General features: G+C 41.2%; 1 protein-coding gene across 4 annotated transcripts in view; it reads left to right on the forward strand.

The window, feature by feature from the left end:
• The first annotated feature begins 624 nt into the window (after positions 1–624).
• The window catches only part of NDNF (neuron derived neurotrophic factor), a 43,165-nt gene continuing 20,960 nt past the window's right edge, over positions 625–22,829 (forward strand). For 3 of the 4 annotated variants that reach the window (XM_049885407.1, XM_049885408.1, XM_049885406.1), the window contains exon 1: positions 912–1,451. The gene's annotated coding sequence lies outside the window, so the exon portion shown is untranslated. Of the gene's footprint in view, positions 643–911; positions 1,452–22,829 lie in introns of those variants that run through there. The other variant, XM_049885409.1, reaches the window with a different exon arrangement.

The following is a 22,829-nucleotide window of genomic DNA, read 5'->3' on the forward strand; positions in this document are numbered from 1 at the left end:
ATGCTTTCAATATTGACATTTTACCTTAAAAAATCTGTACATTCTTAGAACTAGTTCATGTACACAGTAATCTCGAGTGTCTAAAAACCAGATTTGCTGAAAACTAGGTTCACCGTTGCCGAAAATGAGATCACTAAAACTCTAGGTTTTTTTGTTTGTTTGTTTTTTGTTTTGTTTTGTTTTTTCCGTTTTCCAAAGCTCAGGCCACGTTGCTAATTAGGTAACTTCTTATCATAATTACCTAGCGAGCCTTAATGGCTTCACACACACTGTTCCGTTTCTCCCTGGTCCTGTAGGGCCACTTTTCAATTGTTAAAACAGCTGCTGAGTTTCAAACCGGAGGAGACTTCGCGTTCGCTGAGGGGGAAGCGCTCCCCAGTAAAGGCAGTGGTAGACAGGCGTTCGGTCAAGAGTGGGACATGAATGCAGTTTGCACACTCTGCTTTCCGTCTCCAACCTCCAACCTTCTGGATTTAAAGACGTCTCCCCAGTCCGCCCCCCAATCACCCCAGGGAGACCCCCATCTATTGTGTATCCCCTCCCCCTGACAGGGCGATGGTCCCGCCTGCACATCTCCCTGGGTTTTGCGGTTTTTCTGAGGTCTCTGTGGACCTCCCGCTTCTTTTCTACGAGTGGTGGGAGGTAAGGACAGCAGTATGTCCCCCGCAATGCCGCCGGCTAGGGTCCTGCTTGGGGATCGCTGGGTGGCCAGAAGAGGGGTGGGTGGGTGGAGGTGTGTGTATGTGCGTGTGTGTGTGTGTGTGCGCGCGCGCGCGCGCTCTGGCGCGCAGCGGGAAGGAGAGAAGGAGGGGGAAAGCAGCGGGCAGAGGAGGGAGGGGACCCGCGGGCAGTGGCAGGGCGGGAGGGGTTGAGGATGGGAGGGGGAGAGGCTTGGGGCTTCAGCAGTGACACTCCGGAGCGAACACTCACTCCCCGCTCGGAGCCGCGAGAGAGCGGAGCGAACCGATCCGCTTACCCGCCGCCGCCGCCGCCGTGTGCGCCCGGCTCTCCCCGCCGCGCTCCAGCCCCGCGCCCCGAGCAGCCGCCTGCAGAGCCCGCACCGCTCCACTCCCGCAGCAGCATCCTCTTGCTGCCCGGTCCCTTGCGCGCTCCTAGCCTTTTAAAACGACCTCTGGACACTTTCCCCTCTGCCCCGGGATACCCCTGGCCCGCGCTTCTTTCCACTCCACTTACCAGCAACTTCCCGGCCGCGCGCCGCCAGCCCTCGCCCGCCTTTGAAGTTTGCAGCACCTACCGCAAAGTTGGGACACTTCGGCCGATTTCATTTTTCGCTTTTATTTGCCTCCGCCCACTCCCCCCAATCCCCTCAGTTCCTGGATATTAGTGCTTAACATCTTGGCTGGAGCCGGGGACGTGGACTGTTTTGCGCACCACACCTCGGGGAGGGATTTTTTCCTCTTCCCCCCGGGGGGAAAAAAGATTTTGTCAAGGTAAGTAGCGTTGAGAGGAAAGCAAACCCACGACGCCCTGAAGCCGGAGCCCGCCACCCGGAAACCTGGGGCAAGGGACGTTCACGCCCGAGGGCTTATCTGGTATGGGGGGCTCAGGCGCCTGTCTCCTAACTGATAGGGGCCCAGCGAGGTTCTTGGTCATCGCGGGGCGAGGGCGTCAGATCGGTTGGCGCGGAAGGTTTGAGGGGCGTCCAGCAGGTCTCCTTGACGTCTCAGGCTGGCTTCGTGGCCAGGCGGCGCCGAGCAGTGTTCAAAGGAGGTAGAGAGACTTGCGCTAGCCAGGGGAACTGGGAACCCGGCGCCCGGGTGTGCGGGCGAAGTCTGGGGAACCGCAGAGCCTTTTTCCTCTACTTGGTCTGGACATTTACTTTGCCCGCCTGCGGGGACAGCTGCTGCTCTCTCTCCGGTTTCAAGTCCTCTGCCCACCTCTAGAGAAAAGTCTTAGGGACTAGGGTCTAGCTGGGGGCGTCTGCGTGTGGGGTACAAAGCTCGGGCTCCAGGCGCCGCGCTCAGCGCCAGGAACTGGATTCTTGGTCAGCCTCGCCTGGCCGACCCCCCACCGCTCTGGCTTCTCATTTGTCCAATGCGCGGTAGGCGAGCATCTTTAGAGAAACTTCCTCGGGTTGAGCAGAGTGGCCCGAGACGGCTCACACTGCCTGGAGAGCAGAGCAGCCATCCAGAGGACGTCCCCTCCCGCCGCCCCAGCCTGGGCGACAGCGAATCCTGCCCTCGCCTCGTCTAAGCGCGGGTCCGGGTTAGTCTAATCCGCGCCAACCTTCGGTCCTGAGCTGAGAGTCCGAGCGGCCCCGACTATCAGGACTGCGAACGAGTATTCCTATGTCCCGGCTGTTCTCTTGGGTCACGTCGCAAAACTGCTAAATTTGGGGTGCGGTTTCGTTTTATTATGTGCCCTTCTCTTCCCTCCCAGTCGCACTCCTGCCTGAGGCCGAAGCAGGAGAGGTCCCCGAAATCCACCGCCCCGGCTCAGCGCTGGTGGCCGAGGCCCCTAGAGTTTGCCGCAGGCACTACTGCGCTGGAGCTGAGCCTTGCCCCCGGCCAAGTCGCGGTTCCCCTCCCGGCCCCCTTCGGGGCGCTGTCCATCTCCTGCTGTGGGCATTAGTAGTTCCCTGAAACCAAGACCTTGAGCGGGAAATGAACCCGAGCTAAAGTCTCTGGCTTTGATTTTTTTTTTTTTTTAACTGAGTTCTTTTTAGCAACTTTGTTGGGTTAGTGAATTTGTTTACTTCTCATTTTTCGATTCCACTAAAAAAAAATCACGACGAAGGATTTATTTTCTCATTTGGCTGCTCATCTCCGCAAATACTCTACCCTCTCTTCCCCCCTCCACCCCTCCTCCTCCGGCCTCGCTTCCTGAACCCTTTTTCTTTTCGGAAGAAGAGAATCTCCGCACCTCCTCCTCTTCTCCTCCCACCCGGTCCCTGCGAGCTTGTGAGAACCAGGGGAGTAGTCAATGGAAATAAATAGGACCCGCTCCATTCTCCGCCCCCTTCAAAGAAGTAAAATCCTCCCTGGGCCCACAGAAGTAGAGATAAAACATCCTTCCCGAGGGAGCGGTTGCTGAGGATTTGATGGAATTGAATTGTTTTATTATCCTGAAAGATGTGATGGATGGATGGGAACAGGCGTATAGAGCAGAGTGTACTGAGGGCGTCGGTATTTGTTATCATTGTTTATTAAGAGTGATAATAAGGCCGTAACCCTAGCTGAGGGCTGTGTTTATACTTGGTTTGATTTTATGTCAGTCTCTTATTACAGTGGGTTCAGAAAGTGAAAACACCAAAAGGGTATTAATTCCTCACACTCATTTTGCATCTGGGATTAATCAAATGTCAAAAAGACCCTGTCATTTTACCAAAGTTTTAATCCATGAACTTTTGGAAGGCTGCAGTCTTATGAAATATCCCCGTTTGCCTCCGTCTCTCACTTTAAAGTTTTTAAAAGTCAGCAACGTAATTAATTATGGTCCCAATTCCCATTTTCAATCTAAACCTATATTCAGTATTATATTAAAATGTCCCATCATTTATCCTTCAAAAAATGACATGAATTTTATGTTCTTGGAGTGGGGAGAGCAACTGGGAATGAGGGGCCCAGAATATATAGAAATTAGTACTATTTCAGGTTTCTTTCCAAAATCCTTCTTCCTTGAAAGAAAGAAATTACAAGTGCCTTTTCTGCTCGACTCTTAACTTCAATGACTGTCCTTAATCTTTACCACACACTCGAAACATAACAGCTTGCAGCGTTGTCTGTATTATTGTTTTCATTTTTATGTCAGGACGTTTTATTCATTAAACCTGTATGTCAAAGAAGCAGGCACAGCATGGCAGTAACACTCTGTTTTAATTAGTAACTATCATAAAAAAAGAAGCTAGAAGTCTGTAATAGGCCTAAATTGCTATGAGTTATGTGTGGTTTAAACTACACATTTATTTCAGCAGAAATGAAACCACGAATATAAAACATCTTTTAATCACTTGCAGATACAGCTTTTATCTCTTAAGATGCAACAAAATATATCATTGAGAAATATCCTGAGTCAAAGAATAAGGGAAGCCCCTGCCCCCAGTTTATTTCCCCTGGGTCTATTTAACATTTATGTGGTAAAGTATGAATGTTAAAGAGTAAAGACTAACGTCATAACCTTGCCAATACTATGCCACGAAAATGCTGCCTTACAAGTCGCCAGAGCGGGTCAGCCTTCAGATAATATAGAGGCTTTTTCAATTGACTTCATGAACCTGGCAATCCAAATTTTAATTTTCTTGCTTGAACATATTGACCAGACTCTGTGTGTAGTAAGGGAAAAAAAAAAATGTTTTAAAACTCTAACACATTCTTTGAAATGAAGAGGAAAATGGTAGAAATGAAATGTCCCAGTCTACTGTTATCTTACTTTGTTTGCTTTGATAGAATTCTAATCAGTTTATCGAGAGATCAGAATTTTTATTTTAAAAGTCGATTGTGTTTTTGTTGTCATTATTGTTAGGGCAGAACTTAATTTTTTTTTTTTTTTTGTATGGTAGATGAGCAGATATGCCTGAATTAACTGTAGCAAAGAATCAGAGTGAATTTTACATCATTTGCACAGGTTAAAATTAGGGTAGATTTAATATGCCTTCCTTAGTTTTCCCTATGATTGGGTGGTTGATTCTAGTGACCAAGCAGGGCTCTCTCATCTTTTTTTTTTTTTTTTCCTTCCTGCCTTCTTGTCAAGTCTTGCTTTGGAAAGCCAGGCACCCATAGTGGTAACTGGTTAATCATTGAAACTTGTCAGAGGAAGTCGCTATCAGCTTGTCACTAGGAAGAAAGTAGATCACGCGGTATTTGCACTGAGTCAAAGGCAAGCATATCCTACAAAAATCATTCAGATAACTCATTTGACCTTGAAACAATATCTAGAGCTTCTAGATGTTTACTTCAGAAGGATTATTCTGAAGAACATAATTTATTCTTCCTCTGTTGGCTTACAATCATTTAATAGAAGTCATAGACACACAGGTTATAGTTCAATGGTAAATAGTCAACTGAACCAAATATTTGCTTTGAAAACTGATTTCAGAATTATAGACCCCCAATGCTTAAATCATTCCATTTTAAAAAGACTTTGGTTTTGTATCTAAAAGTCAGTTAGGCTAAATTCTGCTGTGTTTTATTTTTCCAGCAAATTACAAATGCAGCTGATAGCTAAGCTACATGAAGTCATCCTTGCATAAGTTAATTGCTACCCTAGGAAGGGAAGCAGATACTCTGTTTTTGGTGGTGTCAAAAAAGAATCACATACCATGACATGGAAAAACAAAACTGCTGATATTTTCTTGCACCGTATGGTAGTTTGTTGACTATAAACTCCGTTATATTTCTGGGAAAATCTTCACCATTTGAGTGTGAATCTGTGTTCGTATGAATGTGTGTACAGACTCTTGTATCTCTTGCCACTTCTGAGATGACACCTGACATTTGCTGTCCCAAAGCCCCCCGCCACATGCCCAGACCAGTACCCAAAGTAGGCTGCTGACTCCTAAACACACAACCCAAAGTGCTATATCCACACTTCTGCCCTTCTTTTTGTCATTTTACTAAAAACTACAAACTAACAAATCCATAAATTTTAGTCTTTTGAAGCATTTGAAGAACGTGAAATAGGTAATATTAGTTCCCTGAAATAAAAGGTATTGCTTGTTTTGAATTTCTAAAATTAAGGTAAAGAATTTGATTGGTAAGGAATAAAAGTAAGCTGGCAATATGTTTCTGTAGATTTTTCCATTTGGGATGAAGAGACTGATCTGACCATAGAACAGCTGGGCATTGGGTCCCGTTACAATGTCAATTTTTTTAAGGAACTCACTGAACTGTGTTTGATTTTGACTTGACTTTAAAGTTTGCAGACCTCAAGTTCATAGGGAAAGTATAGAAACTTCCAAGATTACATTTCATTATCCCTGCAATAATTTCTGGATTCTGTGGAAACTAATTTATTTTAGTAAGTTAGTGGATAGTTCGTGGTTTTCATTTGTTAATTTTTTCCTGTAGCAAATTTGAAAATGATATGTGTTTAATGCTTCATATATATTCCTCTGAAGTCTCTATTTTCAGTTTCACTTGTAAGAACTCTTAAATAAAACTTTTCTTTAAAAAAGGAAAATAAATATTTAAGAATGTATATAGTTAACTTATCAAATGTCTGTTTTAATTCTTATTTTGAAAGATCTTGCTGTATTTTGTAGTCATGAGAAAAGGAAAAAATAATTAGAAAAAGTGGGGCTGTATAATGTTTGGAAGGAATTCAATAAAAACATGATTAATCATGATTAGAAATCAGCTCATTTGAGTGGAACTATTAGAAACTACCTCTAATAAACGAAGACTTATAATCACCAAATAACCAAAGTTGAGTTAACAACAGCCACTCATGCCTGTTGGAGTAATTTCAGCCAATATCACAAATAGCGGTGACCAGCTGTAGTAAATGGCGATTTTGCAAGTTTCTGTCTGTTAGCGTTTCTTCTCCCTCAGAAGAAATCGAGGTAAACACCCTCTTCTTCCAGCTGTGTGCTCAGAGAACATATATTCCAAAATCAAAAGACATAGCCAAAAAATATAGAACTACATTCAAATGTGTTTTTGATCAACAACTGAAAGTTGTCATAACTACATCTCGTCCTGTGAGGCATGGTCCTTATAGCCACAGCCGTAGATACGAAAGGAGATTGCAATTGAACATTTTCTAAAATAACTAGCAGAAACAGAACTCAGAGTTAGAAGGCCCTGTAGAGTGTGACATCTTGTTTTCGACAATCACCATGGCTGTTTTTTATAGGAACTATGAGCAAGTTAGTCTATGCAAGCATAGACAATAGCAGATCTGGAGAGCTGGCAAACACAACGAAGGGGCAACAGTGCGGTTATTGTTGATGTTGTTGTTAAGTGCTGTGAGTCAGCTTCAACTCATGGCGACTTTATGTACTTGGAAGTGTTATGTATGAGAGGGCTCGGTATTAGGTGTAAGCACACTAGGTATAAAAGGGTCTAATTTGTTTAGGATTGGTTTCTCTTACTTTGATGTGACAAGTATAGATGTACTGGGGTGTAGATGGTTATAATTTATAGCACATTGTAGTGAAAAGTAAACCATAACAATCCATACAAACCTCGGAGATGGCTTTGATTACTCTCTTGTGTTCAGGTCATATGTATACTAAGCCCACAGGCAGTGCCAAGTGTAACATTATGCATTTTATTCCAGTGATAAAAATGTGTTTCTGATTAAATTAACAGAGTTGTACCAGTAAAACCCACAAACCGAAAGGTACTTGATCCACTTTAGTTATCTTGTTGAGAAATATATTTAAAGAAAAGTAATAAATTCATTTTTACCCATTAGGTATGTATTATGATTTACATCTCAATATTACATTTATGTTAATAGCTCTTGATGGGCATTGTGATTGCATATTAAATTACAGCATTCACTAAAATTCATTGATATCATTGAAAGGTTAAAATTGGGATTCATTCAGAAGTAACTGGATCCTGTAATTGAAGAGGTATTTGTTGTCCACAGTGGTGACAGAGATCGGAAACAGCAGTGCTAGCTAAAACACCTGGCAATCTGGGAAAAGACAGCAATCATTTATCTCTTGGCCTGCCCCGGTCCCGGATATGAATGTCAGTTCTATTGGTGACCTTCAGAAGTTTGTGAAAGCGTGCTAGAAAAATGTATTACTTTTTTTTTTTAATGGAAAAATAAAACTGCTTCTTAAAGGGGAGCTAAAAGCTTAACGCTCTAATGATTGCAAGTAGCAAGATTAAATTTTAGTAGAGGAACTAACAGGGAGGGTACCCTGAGAAAGATGGCCTGAGAGGTAACTGAGAAGCTGCTCTGCCTGTAAATATCCGAATATTACTATCACCTCTCATAGTACTAGGATAGTACCTGCAGAAATACTTTTTTAAAGTAATTTTGTATTTCAGTTGTTGTTGTTGTTAGTGGCTATTGAGTTGGCCCAACACATGACAACCCCATGCATAACGAAACAAAATACTGCCTGCTCCTGTGCCATCCCTATGATTGGTTGTGGATCAAACCATCGTGATCCATAGGGTTTTTATTGGCTTATTTTCAGAAGTATATCACCAGGCCTTTCTTCCTTGTCTGCCTGAGTCTGGAAGTTCCACTGAAACTGCTTCAGCATCACAGCAACCTGCATGCTTCACTGCCAGATGGGTGGTGGCTGCCCACGAGGTGGATTGGCCTGGAATTCTGGTCTTCTGCATGGAAGGCAAGAATTCTACCACTGAACCACCGGTGCCTTCATTGTGTTTCGGTGTCCCTTTTCAATATAGAAACACCCCTGAGATGGGAAACAGGGTAAACTGATATCAGCTAGCATCTTACGAAAATACACTAATAGCTAGTTCCAGACAGGAATGGAGCTGGCTTAAGACAGAAATTTAGAGAGGGGTGATATCTATCTTTGGCATCCTCAACCTCTCCTTTTGGGGGCAGCCTACATTTAGTGTACAGCTCCTCTTTATCCTCTTCCTCTGATAGTCGATTCTCAGTTCTCCTTATTCTAGTATAAGTGATACACAGGGACAGCTTCATGAAGGACCCCACGCTTGGTTGAATGCTCTGTGATTGCCACCTTGAAATTCTTGGTTTTCGAATGAGGGGTCCTGCATTTTCATTTTGCTCTCGACCCCACAATTGATATAGCTAGTCCACATCATAGCTTGGTGAGAATTTAAGATATAGAATATTAATATCTAGGGATTAGAAAGGACATTTGAGATTATCTCTGCAAGGGTGAGGCCCAGTGAATATTTGCATTTAAAAGCTTGCCTTTTAGGTAAAATGAAAATTATGGGATACTCTTTTAAACAACTGAGGTCAAGGTGGCCCAAACCAAAACCCAGTGCCGTCGAGTCAATTCTGACTCGTAGCGACCCTATAGGACAGAGTAGAACTGCTCCGTAGAGTTTCCAAGGAGCGCCTGGCGGATTCAAAATGCGGACGCTTTGGTTAGCAGCAGTAGCACTTAGCCACTATGCCACCAGGGTTTCTGCCAAGGTGGCCCACTGCCTCTAAAATCATACTGAACAGGTATCCAGCTTCTGATAGTGTCAACCTTGTAAAGTAGAAGTCTCTAGAAGGGAGTTTCTTCGCCTCTGAGAATACACAAGATGCTGCCTTATGGTACAAAAAGAAAATATCAGAAGGTCTATTTATATTTGCTTTTATATACAAATTAATAAATTTTTGTTAATATTATCTAGTGTTTATGTTGACAAAACCATCCTTATCAGATTGTGGGTCATTAAACAAAAAAAATAGCAAAGGTGACAACTTCTATGAAGTAAAAATAACATAAGGTAAAATTAATGACCATCTAGTCAGCACTGACAAGAAGCCAGCCCTTCCTACAAAACATCCCTGAAATTAGCCAGAAAAAGATTACAAAGAACAATTTCGTCGGCTGTAATTGACTGTGATAATCATCCCGTACAGAGTGCTTTGAGTTTTCATGTACAAGTTCGTTTTTGTTTCAAGTCACAGTTATGTTTAGAGACCATAATGTAGGCAACACATAAGAGCCAGAGGTCTTGAAACGAGGTGAAAAAGAAGCTAAAAATAAATAAATAAACTGTTTACTATTTTCTTCAAGAGTATTCTTAGTTATTTGAGGAAGCATTTCTTAAGGCCTCTAGATAGTGCCCAATTAAATCGATATTACACCCAGTAAGTTCTAAGAAGTGCAGTATTCCAAGAGTTTAAAATAATGTTAGTCAACCTTTTTCATGGGCTCATAAAAATATATGTTATGTTACATTTTGAAATTTTTTGGTAATTTTATTGTTTTTCAGTGACGTTAATATTATTTTGCAGTGACATTGTTAATTATTAGTTTCTGTGCTTTGATTGTCACAATGCACACAGAAATGATCCTATTTGTTAATAAAATTATCACTTTGCATAACCCTCAATTGTTTACAAAGTACTTCCACATCCTTTGCTTTATCCTCACAGCAACCCAATGAGGAAGATACTACTATATCCTCTTACTATACGGTCGATATAAGTCGAAATCAACTCAACAGCAATTTTTTTCCCCCCCTCCTAAGAAATTGGAGACTCAGTTTCAGTTAAGGAACTTAAACGCACAGAAACTTTTTCTAAGAAAGTGAGAACTCTTTGGTTTCAGAAGCAAAATTGATGGACATTTCTAATAATTTTTAATTGAGATTAATTGCCCAGTTAATTTGCAGAGACACAATTTCTTTAGGATTCTTCTACAATTTAATGATTCCAAAATATTGCATTTTTAATCTAAATCCACCAGACCATGGTTTTAGGCTGCACAGGGAGACCCTGGTGGCATAACGGTTAAGAGCTACAGTTGCTAGCCATAAAGGTTGGCAGTTCGAATCCTCCACACGCTCCTTGGAAACCCTGTGGGGCGGCACTACTCTGTCCTCATAGGGTCACTATGAGTCGGAATCGACTCAATGGCAACAGGTTTGGTTTTTGGTTTGGTACTGGCACAGTAGTTAAGAGCTATGTTGATTTACAGCTACTGACCAAAAAATCAGCAGTTTGAATCCACCAGCTGCTCCTTGGAAATCCTATGGGACAGTTCTACTCTGTCCTATAGGGAGGCTATGAGTTGGAATCAACTTGACGGCAATGGGTTTGGTTTTTTGTTTTTTGTTTTTAAATTGCATTAAGTGTTTTTTGTTTTTGTAACAGTTAATTTATTAGAGTTTTTTTTTGGGGGGGAGGGGGAGAATGACTAAAGTTTTCCACTTTGAGGTTAGTGTTTAAGGTCATGTAGAAACAACCTGTCTTTGAGAGTAAACATAGTTCTGATTCTAAATGACACAAAGGGCTAGCAGTGGCTCCACTCAAGACTTGTCTGTAATGATAAGTACATAAATAATGCCCCACATCTGTCCTTCTAGAAGGGTAAAGACTTTTTAATAGGGAAGTTGTTAAAAGTGAAATGGAATCTCAATCTCTGAACATGTATAGGTTCTGGTGTAAACCTTCCCGCCCCCACAATTTGCATGAATCCTGCCCCAACCACAAAAGCCAAACTAGACTATCACTTTGCTTTATTGAGTCTACATATAGCCATGGAATCAACTCTTGAAGGCAAATCACTTTTCCTTACTTCAGCCCTCCTTTTAATTAGTGCACCTGACCAGCCAATCAAGTGTGGGCGTTAAGATTCTCTCTAAGATGCGCAGTTGGTTAAGTCTGACCTGTGCTGTGTGTGTGATATTGACAGTGCCTTTAACATACCACAGAGGTAAGTTGTCTGGAAAAGGAAATAATAAAGCGTGTCTTCTCCAGACACAGAGTCTAATAAGAAAATTGGGAATTAGAAAAATGAATTAAAAGTTTACCGGAGACATATAACCCAAAATATTGAAACATATTGCAATTATGTATCATACCTGCAAGACTGAAAAATCAATAAGCTATAGAATCCCTTTTGAAATTAGTAATTTGGCTCTACAATTTTTCCATCAGATGTGGCATTCTTGAGAGGTAAGAGTTCTAAGATTTTTAAAATGAGTAATATCCAAAAATTCATGTTAATAAGAAATATATAGATTCATAGGAAAAGATACCCCAAATATTCTAAAAGTTTAAGACCCTTTAAGACATTATGAGAAAAAGTAACTTCACACAGTGTAAGTGTATATACATACACCCATATTAACACTTCAGCCACAAAATTTAGTCTATAATTTAAATTATATGTTTACATATAACCAAATCAAACCCGTTGCTGTTGAGTCGATTCCGACTCATAGCAACCCTATAGGACAGGGCAGAACTGCCCACATACGGTTTCCAGGGAGTGCCTGGTGGATTTGAACCACCGACCTTTTGGTTAGCAGCCATAGCTCTTAACCACTATGCCACCAGTGTTTTATATATATACACACACATATATGGGAGGCCCAGTGGCACAGTGGTTGAGAGCTACAGCTCCTAGCCAAAAAAAATTGGTAGTTCGAATCTACCAGCCATTCCTCAGAAACCCTATAGGGTAGTTCTCTGTCCTATAGGGTCGCTATGAATCAGAATTGACTAGATGGCAATGAGTTTGGTTTTTTGGTTTATCAGTGGAGCTCTGGAGGTGCAGTGGTTAAGAGCTCTGTTGCTATCCAAAAGGTCAGCAGTTTGAATCCACCAACTGCTCCTTGGAAACCATATGGGGCAGTTCTACCCTGTCCTATAGGGTCACTATGAGTTGGAATCGGCTCAATGGCAACGGGTTTTTGCTTTTATATATACAATCTAAATTTTATATATTTTTACACACCTGCATTTGTTTGCTGGCCTCACCCTCCCCCGAAGGTGTTTTTGTAAGCGGCTATGCTAATTTTTTTTTTTTTTTACAGCAACATGTGGAAGAGGATTGGCATGGCATTGTTTGTGAGGGAGCCATGGAAGCGGGGAGAGCACTGCTGGCAAACAAATGCAGAGGGCACGCGTTATTTGTGTAAAATACTTTTTTGGGGTGCATGCTTGTGTATATGTGTGTATATACACACACATGTATATACATACGTACATGTAAGTGAATTCACACCCCAAAGCAAGGACAACAAAGAGGCAGTTTCGAGACATCTTTTTCTCTTGGCCAACTCTGCCCTGTGTAATGACCACTACATATGGTTGACCCCCAACACTCACCAGCTGCAGACTTTCCTTAGTGTTCCCCTTTTAAAAATTTTTTAAAAGAAGAAAAAGCACACCTAACTGTATACTATACTTCTTTGAGGGTAACAGGATGAAATAATTGTGTTTCTGAATTCTTATATTGGGTTGGTGTATTGTGCTTTGTCATCTCCCTAAATGTACGTTTATGTATTTATATTATTTCATCATAATTTGCTATCTGGTGTTCCTTAAAAATGACTGTGGGCCTGTCTGCATTGTCTGCCTTTTGAAAGTGCTCGGTCATTCAGTCATCTCTTAATCCAGAAATTATAATGCAGAACATCCAGGAACTGAGCCAGATCCTCTAGTCTCTAATCTCAACACGTGCCTCTTAAATCCTTTGCTAGATTAGTGCCTAAAAAGCCTGAGCACCCTCACCTTTGACCCAGTTTTAATACAGCTTTGTTTATTGAACAATATTGATGTCCTGAAATATGATGTATCAAGGCTAACAAAAAGGGTATTAAGAGTTGCCAACTGTTTATGTGATTATTTTTTTTAAAATCCAACATCTTGGCCCTCATCTGTATTTCTAGTCAGCCTCTATTTAAATAGGGCCCTATTTTACCTGATAGATTAGATAAATAGAGATAGAATAATGTGATGCTGAAACTTCTTCTCTTATCTATTTTAAGAGCAAAAGACAAAACGTGTCTTTGGCTGTTGAGTAAAATTTTGCAACAAGTTTGAGAACCTCTCTTCTGCTATTTGTAGATATTTAAACAGAAGCTTTTGTAATTTTAAAAAGGCATTCACATCTGTCGTCACATTGAATGTCCAAACAACCCTGGGAATAATTGTCCCTTTTGTAGATGAGGTAACCGAGACTCAAAGACTTGCTCAGTGTAAAAAAGCAGTTAATGGTTTAGTCCACCTTCTAAATCCCACATCTTACCACAACTCAGATCTTACTGCTCACCACAGTCCAGTGCTCCTTTTTCTGTTTTGTCTTGGTAGTCTCTTAATTGTTCCAAAACTTGAATAAATAAATAAATAAATGTCCTGACTGCGGAGGATAGGAAAGAGTAAAGAACAGGCTGGAACAATAAATTCAGGTGCTTGTAAGAACATTCAGTCCTGAAAGGATGGGAACCCAAGACTTGAAAAGAGCTCACTTGAGATACTGAGACGGAAGGCAGAACAGAGTGCAGCACAGAGAACGAAAATGAAAGTAACATGTTAACTATTCTTTCTTTGAGGTTCTCTAAACTACTAGTTATCAAGAGCCAGTGACCTTAGAGAATATCATCTCATCTCTCCAAAGACATGGCTTCTTTAAGCTTGTAGTTTAATAGAGATGGTAAAAGAAATACATGTTTGGAGATTGTTACTTTAACATTTCTTTTTACTAGAGTGAGATAACTACATGCTTGTGTGACTACCCCTTCCTTTCTTTTCTTTTCTGTAAATAACAATAATTTAGAGTTTAATCATTTTAACTAATATGTTTAATGTCCCCGGTACATCTATCTAGCTCATTTATTTAAAGGATTAAGTCATCTTTATTATAGTTATTTTAAAATTATTATTTTGACTTTGTCTTGTGGGTTGGCATTGGAGGTCACCTCAAACCCCTTTTGATGGTAGTTGTTGTTGTTGTTAGCTGCCATTGAGTTGGCCCCCAACTCATGGTGATCCCATGCACAACTGGATCATACTATTGTAATCCATAGGATTTTCTTTGAGTAATTTCAGAAGTAGATGGCCAGACCTTTCTTCCTAGTATGTTTTAGTCTGGCAGCTCTGCTGAAACCTGTTCAGCCAGGCATTCATGCTCTCCTATCAAAAGAAACTGCCAAGGTCCAGGCAGAGAGGCATGGAACTGGAGATGAAGCTTCAGAACCATCAGATGTCTAGGGACATATGGGATAGGACCCATGGAATAACGCTTTATTTATTAGTACTGTATTTGCAAACTACATCAAGTAAATGAACAAAATAGAAACTTTGGTGTAATTTTAAATATTGTCACAATCTGCTAAATGGTTCACCAGTCCATTTTTTGCCTTTATGAAAAACAAACCACTCAAAGGAAATAAACTCGTGTGTCCTTTTTTTTTTTTTAATGTAATGAAGGTTGAGAAAAGAGAAAGCTGTGAAAGCGAGTAATTCTCAAAGAAAAAAGAATGTTACGATCTCCACCTCATCCATGTCTCTCTCTAAATACCAAAAAAACCTGTTGCTGTCAAATCAATTCCCACTCCCATCAACCCTATAGGACAGAGTAGAATTGCCCCGTAGAGTTTCCAAGGCTGTACTCTTTATGGAAGCAGCCTGCCACATCTTTCTCCAAAGGAGCGGCTAGGGGGTTCGAATTGCTGGTCTATCAGTTAGCAGCTGAGCGCTTAACCACTGCACTACCAGGGCTCCTTGGGAGCTTGTTAGAAAGGCCAAATCTCAGGCCTCATCCAAGACCAATTGAATCAATCTGCATTTTAACAGGAAAACTGGGTGATTCATGTGCACATTAAAGTTGAGAAGCACTGCTCTGTACGATTCCAGTCTCCAGCCGAGAATGTATCCCAACCAAACAAGATTTTACACAATTTTTAGAATGAAAAAGACTTCTTCACAATGAAAATCAAACCCATTGCTGTCAAGTTGGTTCTGACTCATGGTGGCTGCATGCGTTACAGAGTAGAACTGCTCCATAGGGCTTTCTTGGCCATAATCTTTACAGAAACAGATTACCAGGCCCTTCCTCCATGATGCCGCGAGGTGGGTTTGAACCGCCAATTTTTAGGTTAGTAGTTGAGCACAAAATGTTTATACCATCCTTCTTCACTGATACACCAGAGACCTTCTTCACAAATACACTACGTATATTCTCAACAAAACATTTTTTGTGGAACCCTGGTGGCACAGTGGTTAAGAGTTCGGCAGCTAATCAAAAGATCGGCAGTTTGAATCCACTTGAAGGCAACGGGTTTGCTTTTTTTGGTTAAGGACAAAAAGGATGCCCCCTTCTACCAGTCTCTTGGACCATTCAGCATACACCGTCTGTCTATGGCAGCCATGCCAATAGATGTGTATTATTTCCACCTCAAAAGATTAGAGCAAAGCAATGTAATTCAGCAAGTATTTCTTTAGTATCTACTTTGTGCAGGAACTATAAAAGACCAAAAAAAAATAAAAGACTACATAAGGTATAAATAGATGAATAAAAAGTAATTTCTGTCCAAGGAACATTTACTTGAGTAAAGGTATGTCATGTAATCCTCGTGAAAATCTTTTTTTTTTGTAAGAACAAGAAAAAAATATAAAAAAAGTAAACAAGTCAGATAAGAAAGGACATAAGAAAGTCTCTGGTTTCTCTGAAGGACAGTGACCCTGCCTCTTGGGCCTCCGGATTCCCAGAGGACTTGCAGTAGGCACTCAATCAACACTAGTTGACTTACCGACAGTGTGCAGAGTGAGCGCAGATAACAAAACATCTAAGTAAACTCCACACTGCTGCTGCACTTCTATCAAGAATCTCTTGGAGACTTTAGAGCACTTTTTTTTTTTTTTTTGTGGTATCTCAGGAACCATCGTTCCTCTGGCCAGAACACAGCCTACTTTGTTAAACTGTTCCTTTCAGTTTAAAGACTTTGTCAGATAAATATTTTACTGAGTTCAAATCTCTCACTTATAATGGCTGACCCCTGGGACTGGCTGAGCTAGCCAGAGGGCTTCTAATCTCACTTTTATCTGATAATGGACTCTAGGACACCTGGGGTCCCGCCCATTCCAGTCTCCCAAAATTTAACACCAATCAGTTCTGGGTAGTTGTCCGTCACCCGACATGATCCTTGCAACCTCCGTGAGCCAGTTCCTGACTTCTGGTTTCCGTGACTGGGCCGTGTGTCCCTCTTGGTGGTTGTTGGTTGCATACATTCCTGTGTGTGGAAGCTCCCAGGTATGAAGCCCAGGAGACCAACTTTGTCCTTCTCCTCACTCTTCCTCAGTTTCCATATTTGTAGAAAACAAAGCTCACATAGTTCTTTCTGTGACTGGGTAAGGCTCACTCCCCTTCATTCAAATCTCTGCTCAAATGATAGATCACTTGCTCAAAGAAGCCTTTATGATCACCTAGGGAACGGCATCCCTCTCTCCTGCCTTCTCCTCCCTACAGTTCCCTTCTAGCCCCTTTAACTGTTTCATTTTCTCATCCTGCTTTCTGCTCTCTGGAGTGTTTATACTTATCAGTATACTTGTTCGCCATCTGCCACTCCCACCGAAGCCCAAGCTCACAAGCTCAGAAACTTCGAGGATCTTGCTCATTGCCATGTTCCCAGCACCTCAAACAGTGCCTGGCATGGAGTACAAAAATGAAAAACAAAAAAAAACTCCAAATCGTTTGCCACCCAGTTGATTTCAACTCATAGCAACTCCATGTGTGTCCGAGTAGAATAATATGCTCCATAGGGTTTTCAGTGGCTACTTTTTCAGAAGTACTTTGCCAGGCCTTTCTTCCTAGGTACCTTCGGGTGGACTCAAACATCCAACTTTTTTGTTAACAGCTGAGTGCACTAACCATATCAATATCCAGGACCCCCTGCACAAAGTCGTCTTTGTTAGGCGCTGTCAAGTCAGTTCTGACTCATAGCAACCGTACGTGCAACAGAACAAAACATTGCCTGGTCCTGCACCACCCACGCAATTGTTGTGCTTGAGCCCATTGATGCAGCCACTGTGTCAGTACATCACACTGAGGATCTTCCTCTCTTTCACTGACCCTTTACTTTACCAAGCACGATGTCCTTCTCCAGGGACCAGCCCCTCCTGATAACATGTCCAAACTATGCGAGACGTGCCATCCTTGCTTCTAACTGCACAAAGTACGTGTCCAATAAATGTTTGCTGAATCAGTCATTGAACTGGACAATTCCATTATCTTTTTAAAAAGTTTCTGTTGTCACTGCCTTGTTAATGGATATTGCTTTTTATTACATCACTAGAAGCTGGGTTATAAAATATTTCTTTAATCACATCTTTCTGAGAGATGCAGCCCATGTGTTCAGCAGACATAGCTGGCAGAGTTACTAAAGCAGTTTTTAAAGACAGGTTTGTCAGAGGAACCGGAATATTTTCGAACTTGAAAAATTTAAATACCTTGTTTTGTTAATATGGTCAGTAGACCTGGAAAAGTCTATTAAATTTTGAAGATCCTGTGTGAAGATAGTACACATTGCCTCAGATAGATGGAAAGTGTATAAAAATTCCAGGTTGTTGCTGATCGATGAGTGAAGAGATTGGTAGTTTTTTAGAATCTTTTTTTCTTTGCTGCTACAGTGTTCTGTTTCAGTCTTTCACTTTCATCCTTGCTCGAATTTACGTAAACAAAACTAGTAATGAATTCACTTCAGCATATACGTGATTATTCAATTTGATTCATCAGTCACTTCGAAGTATTTAGTGAACACTTAATATGAATATTATGGTACGTATGAAAAGATCACAGATTTTTTTCCCTTTACACATATTAGACTTCAAAGCATGGTATCAGTCCCAACAACTCTGCTTATCACCTCTGTGCTTTCTCTAGCCTATGTGTTCCTGACGGTCTCACTGATTGCACGGGACCCTCTTCTAGTTGTCTCATGGTGCTCACCACTTGCCTCTCCCTTGCTCCTATCTGCATAGTCCACCTCCTTCTCGTATTCACAGCCTTCAAACCAAAAAAAAAAAAAAAGCATTGCCATTGAGTCCATTCTGACTCTGTAGGACAGGGTAGATCTGCCCCACAGGGTTTCCAAGTAGCGGTTGGTAGATTCGAATTGCCAGCCTTTTGGTTAGCAGCCAAACGCTTAACCAGGGCTCCGTTCACAGCCTTTAGGATTCCTTTACTGATGGTGCTGCTTTCCAAAAAAAGTTACCTAATAGCATATGTTATCTGATATTTGGCAGATGTGGGTTCATAGGACCGTCCACAAGTTTTATTTAGCCCATGTATTTGGACACAGTTCTACTCTGTCCTATAGGGTCGCTATGAGTCAGAGTCGACTCGACGGCACTGGATTGCATTTGGACACAAAAAGGAGCCCTGGTGGCACAGTCGTTAAAAAGCTCGGCTGCTAACCGAAAAGTCAATGATTTGAATCCACTAGTGCTCCACGGGGGAAAGATATGGCAGGTGGCTTCCGTAAAGATTACAGCCTTGGAAACCCTATAAGGCTGTTCTGCTGTCCTGTAGGGTCGCTATGATTCAGAATCAACTTGACGGTAATGGGCATTTGGACACAGAAGGAGGCCTGGTGGTGCAGTGGTTAAAGCACTTGGCTGTTAACTGAAAGGTCGGCGGTTCGAATCCACTGGAGCTCCACAGGAGAAAGATGTGGCAGTCTGCTCCCATAAAGATCACAGCCTTGGAAATCCCATGGGGCAGCTCTGCTTTGTCCTGTAGGGTCACTGTAAATGTGAATGGACGGCAACAGGTTTTAACGGGTATTGCCTTCCCTCAGCATCTATTGTCCACCACTTCTATATCCAGCAGATCCCATTCCCACACAACAATTGAAATCAATATTTTTGTTTTTTCAACCAACACATCTTGCTACTTCCCAGCTTTGCCTTTGCTCCTTTATGTTCCTCATCGCATATAGATAATGCCTTCTGATTTTCTTTTCTAGTAACTTATCTAGTACAAGGTTTAGCTTTTAAAAATTGCGTCTGAGATGGCCAGCAGTTCATAAATTCTTTGATGCTGCCTAGAACTTCTGACTGACCAATTTCATTTCTCTCTGATGTCTTCTATCTTTTCATTATTTATGTTTGTCATTTTATTCTGAGCATGCTCCTATAATCACAATGCTATCTTTGACTTCTCTTCTTCTCACTTATTACCTCCAAATTACCTACAAGTACAGGTGACTCTATCTGCAAAACGTATTCCAAATCTCTCCTCTTCTCTATTCTCCTCTGTTTACCATATTTCAAGCCAAGCCACCACCATCTCCACGATGGATGACTGTAATAGCCTTCCATCTTTTTTTTTTTTTTTTGCTTTTACAAAGGTCAGATTTTTTTTTTTTTTTGCTTTTACAATTATCATTTTCCTAAAATCTATTTTCTATACAACAGGCAGAGTTATTTTTTAAAAAAACACAAATCCCATTATAACTCTGCCCTGCTTAAAGAACTTTCCATCACATTTGGAATAAATCCAAACTCTTTAACATGACATACAAAGCTCTATGTGACCTGGCCTTTGCCACCCACTCTCTCCCTTACCCGTTCCATTCTACACTGATGTCTTTTCATTTTGTCAATATTCCAAACTTAGTACCAACTCAGGACCTTTGCACCAGCTGTTTCTCTACCTGGAATGCTCTTTCCCCTGACATTTGCTTCACCGGCTTTCTCTTGTTATTCAGATCTCAGCATAAATGTCATTTCTTCCAAGAAGCCCTTTCTAAATATTCAATCTGAAGTGGCCATCACCATGCTCTCTTTCACATGGCCTGTTCTAATTCTTTTCATAGTAATAAATGCCAGCCAACAGTGTTTTCTAATTTATGTATTTGCTTATGCCCTGGCTATCACCCTCACTAGAAAATAAGCTTCATGAGATTATCACTGTCCCTAGAAGTGTGCCTGGCATGTAGCAAGGACGATTCATTACATATCTGTTAGGTAAAAAAAAGAATATATGAGTGAATATACTAAAATTATTGGGGTCAGCTTCCTGGGTATGTAAATTTTGTGTTTATAAGTAGATGATAAATTCCTAGGATAGTTCTTTTGATCCCTCAAGTCACTTAGTTTACTTTGTGGTATGGAGTCAGTGCTTGGCAAACTCTTATTCTGTACATTTTAGCTCATTTGACCATGTTTATTTTCTGGAAGTGATGGAGAACCTTACTGAAAAGTTCCCTCCGTAGCTAAAATAACTATAAAAATACCCAACCTGTAATTGACATGCTGTAGTTTTAATTCTGGTAAATCTGCATCAGCTCACCTCAAGTGTCTTAATGAGTATTTCCAAGGAAATTAGAACTAGGCTTACTCACTAATAGAAGTTTGCGTTACAGTTCTGTGCTGTTACTACGTTTGTGGCAAACTCCCTCCCAAAGTTAACCCTCCACACAACCAAAACCAAACCCATTGCCATCGCGTCGATACCACAGCAGCTATTAAATACATGAAATGGATCAACACATTTCCATCCATAAAAGTGTTTTTTTCTTCACGTCTGTCCTTAGTCCGTTCTTTCAGGTCTTATAATTAGATGGGGAAGAACCCAAGTTGCAGCATTTGTTATTGAGAAAGTTATTTGCTGTCTTATGCCGTGGGCTTTTGTGAGAACTATGATGCGCTTACTCTGGAATCTTAGTGTGCCTTAGAGAATACCTAGGCCAATGGTTTTATTTTACAGAAAAGTGTACTGAGGTCCAGAGAAACAAAGTGACCAACACAGATACTCTCCGGACTACAGCCGAGGCATCCTGACTCCCTACCCGTTCATTGATTTTCCAATGAACCATGCTGCCTTTATTCCTAACTTTTGGGGGCGGTTTGTGTGAAAAAGAGAAATACTACAAATAGTGACCTTTGAAAAATTAGACTGTCTTCTGAGGAAATACTTGTTCTCGTTTCTGTAGCCTTCCCATTGTGGTCTTAGGACATGATACAAAACCTTAGGGGCCCTCTTCAGAATTCCTTCCAGGAATTTTAGTAGTTAACAAACTTACGGTATAAACCATTAGATAATTGCCTTTTACCCGTTGCCATCGAGTCAATTCCGACTCGTAGCAATCCTGTAGGACAGAATAGAACTGCCTCATAGGCTTTCCAAGGGTCAGCTGGTGGATTTGAACTGCTGGCCTTTTGATTAGCAGCTGAGCTCTTAACCACTGTGCTATCAGGGCTCCAACTACCTTTCTGTAATAATTTCTCCCATCAATTATAGTTATATTTTGCTTTTAAGAACCTTTGCAATTAATCCCCTACTGATCTCTTGATCTGTATTTTCTTCTTCACTTCTTGCTAGACTGTAAATTCCTCCAGGATAGAGGATGTCTGGTATTACCAACACTTAGTTCAGCGTGGGTTAGTTCAGTGTCTAGTACATAGAAGATGCTCGATTAACATTTGTTTAACTCTTACTAATGCAATTCTACTTTTGTGCCTCAGCTCCCTTTCCCAAATCTAACTCTTCCTTGCCCTCAAATCCTACTTTCTCTTTGAGTCCTTCTCTGTTTTCATTGGCTTTTGCTGATTCCTCGCTCCACATCTCTTAGGGCTCTTTTCCTCTTGGAATGTGTTATCTTATGTTGTGGGGTACTTTTATGCGTAATTAATGTCCGCTCAACTCGTTTATTAATGTGGAACCATACAGCTCTGTGTTAAATATCTTTGTACATTTCATATTTTTTTAGGATGCTACACACAGCAGGGGCTCAGTATTTATTTGTTGACTGTGCCTATTCAGGCCACACCTTTACTAAGCTGATACGTGCTGTTACTAGATGCTACTGGAATGCTGCCATGTTCTATCTTAGCTAAATTTCAGCGGAGGATGAGGTGTGCAGTTTGTAAATTGCTTTTGGAAACACTGCACAGGAAGTCATTTTCATTTTGTTGCAAATCAACAGGAAATAAGGCTTAGTTGCCAAACTAAAGCAAGAAAAGCAACCAAGCATATTATTCCTCCCTTAGGGCCTTCCAGGAATCATTAGCTTCTCCTAAGATAGTGGAAATTATCCCAGCAATCTCAGTTGCAGATACAGAGGAAATGTTGATAGGAGGGAAGTATACCAGTATTTTCTTCCAGTTTTACTTTGCATTGCCTTTTACATTGCTTTTGAATTTTATCATATCTTCTAGTCACTAATCAGATGCGGTTTAGGAGATATACCCCTTCATTTAGTAAAATGGATCTGGTTTCTTGGATCAAAAGACTACTCCTATCTATGGTACTTTTTTTGGCCATTTCTCTGTTCATTATTCTTTTCATTAGCATTAATGATGGTGGGAACACAAGGTTACTTGCTTTAAAGTCAGATCCTCTTTCAACTTATTCTGTAGCTTTGGCCATCTTTTACAGTTAGGATGCCCTAGATGTGGTCCCATTATGAACTATACACCATGAGGATTTGAGAGGGTACCTGATGGAA

Source organism: Elephas maximus, chromosome 5 (assembly GCF_024166365.1).
Source record: "Elephas maximus indicus isolate mEleMax1 chromosome 5, mEleMax1 primary haplotype, whole genome shotgun sequence".
Classification (NCBI taxonomy): domain Eukaryota; kingdom Metazoa; phylum Chordata; class Mammalia; order Proboscidea; family Elephantidae; genus Elephas; species Elephas maximus.